Genomic DNA, 4,634 nt, shown 5'->3' with positions numbered 1-4,634 from the left:
GTATTCTGGAATAAAAGAAGCACTTAAAAATAAAAAAATTAGGGAAAAATCTAGGTTTATGAGGATAAGAACACAAAGAAGAAGAAGAAGAGGCATAGGAAGCATGAGCACAAGCGAGCCATGCTACACGTAGGGACGTAGGGCACACACATGCTAGCGTAGGATCGACCGAGAGTTGTGACACTTGACAAAGCCACTGAGTTATGCAGAGCTCAACGCACCAGACCCCATGGTCCTTGCCCATGGCCACGCCACCACAGGAGGATCTGGGCCATCATCTTCCATCAACGCAGGACCTTCTCGCGCTGGCTCAGTTTTACCACCTTGAGCACCATGTCACAGTGGCCCATGAGGGATGTATTAGGGTGATATGAGAGCTCTATGCTCATGTACCTAGATCTGATTTTATAGTTCTAGATTTTGTTATCTTTCTTTATTACTATTTTGTACCCAGGATGATGTACCTCATGGATATGATGTAACCTTTTGGTCTCATAGGTCATTTTGGCCTTTTGAAGACATTAATGTTGGCATAGTGGTGTTTACATTAGACTCCGAAGTAAGAGATCCTGGTGGGTAGGTTCAAGTCCCATCTCTACACTTTGATACATGATCAATTATCTTGGCCATGATGTTAAAACTCCTCCTCCTCCTCCTCCTCCTCCTCCTCTCTCTCTCTCTCTCTCTCTCTCTCTCTCTCTCTCTCTCTCTCTCTCACATAGAGATTTTGGTCTCACTCTCTCTCTCATAAAGATTTGGGTCTCTCACTCTCTCTCGTTCATGTGCAGGGAGGTTGAACACCTTGCACATGAATAGGTCAATGATAAGATCCTTAGTGGCAACAACGAGATAAAAGAGCTTGACAACATCACCATTACTAGAATTGTTATTATGACCTCAATAACAAATAGCCACTCATAAAGTTTTGGTAGATAGAGGCCTCCTTCTGTCTTTGAGAGAAAGAGGGATAGATGGGTCACATGTGTGTGTGTGTGTGTGTGTGTGTGTGAGAGAGAGAGAGAGAGAGAGAGAGAGAGAGAGAGAGAGAGAGAGAGAGAGAGAGAGAGAGAGAGAGAGAGTCCTCAAGGGGTAGAAAGTGCAAAGTGGAGGCATCATTAGACAAATTTTAACACAACTAGCTTTTACAACATACTAGAAACTAGAGTGGGGGTGTTTGGATAGGTTGGAAAGGGTAGGCATAAGAATAGGAACAAGAGTGGAGGCATTACTGGTGGCATCATTAGACAAATTTTAATATAACTAGCTTTTACAACATGCTAAAAACTAGAGTGGGGGTGTAGATAGGTGGGAAAGGGTAGGCATAAGAATAGGAGCAAGACTCTCTCTCTCTCTCTCTCTCTCTCTCTCTCTCTCTTACTAGTGTTTGGGGATACCGTTACCTATATCTAGCATGTATATACACTTAAAAAAGATCAAGCTGGCACTATAGTTACATCAAGAGAGGGAGAGGGAGAGGGAGAAGGTTATCCTTATCAGCACCATCACCATCACCATCATTATCCTTGCCATAAATTTGGTTCTCTGAGGTAGTTAAGTGGTTTGATGCACATGATTGTGTGCCCCCATTTTTAGTATAGTTTGGATTACCTCTTATTTACAAGAGGAGACTGGGCTATTTGGTTGGATCTACTAGGGCTTCGTTTAAATACATCAGACAAACTGGGCTATTTGGTTGGATCTACTAGGGATTCATTTAAATACATCAGACATGTCCCCTTTTTCAACCATCCTATTGGATATAATAGGGTTTCACATACATCAAACATGGATGTTTCCTTCCTTGGAGCTTGTCATGAAATCCATGTTTTACAAGGACCAGTTCTTGAGAGTTTCAAGGGATGAATTCATTAAGCCATCCTGAGATACATATATAGATAAATATGTCACATTCCATGTGCATATTTAAGGGATGGATTCATTAAACCTTCCTGAGATACATATATAGATAAATATGTCACATTCCATGTGTATACTTAAGGGATGGATTCATAAAGCCTTCCATGTGTATACTTAAGGGATGGATTCATACTTAAGGGATGGATTCATAAAGCCTTCCTGACATACATATATAGATAAATATGTCACATGCCATGTGTATATTTAAGGGATGGATTCATTAAGATCTTGAGATACATATAGATAAATATGTCACATGCCATATGTATTCAGATTGGTCAGCTTAGGGTATCTTCTCACTACCTCTTAGAGAGTCAAGATTGGAAGAGATGATCATGATACCTCACTGGAGGAGCAGATATGCAGAATATGCACGATAGGTTAGGTGAAAGATTAGGTGCACTCCATGCTTGGTTGTTTGGTGTACTATGAGATACGATGGAGATTCCATCTCCTCTTCTTAGAGGGGCTTGGTCCACTAGCATGGGTGATGCAATATGATGATCAGAGATGTGGGCATGTACTTAGGTGTCATAAGGATATATTAATAAGACAACATACTGAGATGTAAGATGATCATAGATGCATGGGCATGTACTTAGACATCATAGGGATATAGTACTAAGATAACATATTGAGAGGTAAATCTGACATTATACTTCTCAAAGGGCCATTAAAGATTTCTTTAGTCTACATGCAAACTAGTGTTCTAGCCGCATGCCCAAAGGGGTCCTTATTAGTGTGATAGAGCTTGATCTATTTTTTGGGCCAAATTCTTTTGACCTAGAGTAACACAACCCTCCACCCTATAAATATAAATATAGGAAGCTATTTGATGCCAAACATGCTTCCATCCCAGAAGCTTGATATTCTCTTAGCCATCAAATTGGTATTGGTTATGGCAGGCATTACCATTAGTTGATCATGTCTATGTTAAGATTCTAGAAATGGGATTGATCATGGTGAAGGACAATGATTAAGCAACATAATTAAGGTGGATTAAACCACACTAAAAACTCCATGACTAGAGAGAGATTGCACACTCAACACTATTCCCTTGTATTGCATATAACAATGAACCATACAATGATATAGGCTCTCTGGCCTTATCCCACTTTACATGTCATCATCCATGTGGCAACTCCTTTTCCACTCTTTTGGTCAACACTCACACACCATACAATATTACATGTGGCATTCCATCTCACCACAATATCTTGCACCTCTAGGGTGCTTTCCCACATACACACAATATCTTGCACCTCTAGGGTGCTTTCCCACATACACACAACACCACGATTACATCTCTCAACACCCCCTCTTAATCGAGGTGTTCCACAACTCACCCATCATCCATCACCCATATCAATGTAGCATTGCACAAACGCAATCGCTACCTCTCTACACTCCCCCTCAATGATACATTGGAGTGTCCATCATCCAAACATGTGTGCCCGTGTCTACCATCTTAGACACCTAGTCCATTTTGAGCCGACTCATCGCTCACAGCGGAACCACTGTGAACATGGAAGTTCGGGTGGGATCCAACCCATGCGCATGCACCTCACACGTGCATCGCTCATGCACACATCACAACAACCATTTTGAGCTTCTCGGTGAGCTCGGGCATGGTTACCCTCATACCATGGGTGAATACAAAATTTTTTCGTTTTGAGCATGCATGCTCGTGGATGATTTATCCATCATCATGTTTGGGTGAAAAATAAAATTACAAATCCCTTGGTCGCAACCGGGCAGGGGACCCTCGATGTGTGTGTGATGTATGAACTACATCTTTCACTTGTGTTTTTACAATAAGTATTCAAAGACCATGTGAACTCAGGCTTATGAACTCAAGGTTATGAGGGAATGGTGTGAAGTAACCCTTACATTAAGGGTAAATTGAACCAATCAAATATTTTTTTAAATTTATTTAACAGCTGTGTGTGTCAGGAAGTTGGTGCTGCCTGCCGTTGAATGCGCTGTTTGCAGCACGATCAGACTACGTGCCAATTTTGGGACCCACAACCGAACCAATGGGTCTTCTCCTTCCTTGCCTCGCCAAGCTATGACGATCTTCCTGCTGCTGTTGCAGTTCACAAAGCCGTCTGATGTGCTTTATGCACGAGCTCGGTGGAGACCTGTGCCATCTTACGACTGCTTCTCTCCTCGGCTACCTCTTCTCAGCTCTCTGCTCCATACGCTGGTGAGACACGACCACCATGGATTCTTCGCTCCTTTTTCGCCTATTATCTGCCCACTGCAGCTTCGTTTTTCTTCATCGCCTCTGTTGTCTTCAGCTTTCCTCAGTTCCAGTGTTCTTATTCTTGCTACTTCTGCTCACCTTCTTCGTCCACGATCACCGTCACTGTGGCCACTGCTGCCTCCTCATGCTACTTGTGGCTCTATGCATCGCCATATCCAGAGCTTTACTCTGCTGATGCAAGTTTCTCTATGCTATCACCTATGTGCTCCAAAGGTCATCGCCTTCCTTTACTACTCAGCTAAGCGATGGTGGCCTATTGCCTCTGCTATACTGTTCCCTTTTTTTAAAAAAAAATTGAGTGCTTGTTGTAGTGGAGGTTTGCTGCTACTGCTTTCTCTCTAACTGCTAGCTTCCATGATGATGACCTTTCTCCGCTGCTTTTTTTCATAGCACTTGCGCCATATCATATTCTGCAGTCATTGTCTTCTTTACGTGGTCCTGCACTTGCTCT

Source organism: Cibotium barometz, chromosome 37 (assembly GCF_041138505.1).
Source record: "Cibotium barometz isolate CiBa-2024 chromosome 37, ASM4113850v1, whole genome shotgun sequence".
Classification (NCBI taxonomy): Eukaryota; Viridiplantae; Streptophyta; class Polypodiopsida; order Cyatheales; family Cibotiaceae; genus Cibotium; species Cibotium barometz.
This window is presented reverse-complemented; position numbering follows the sequence as displayed.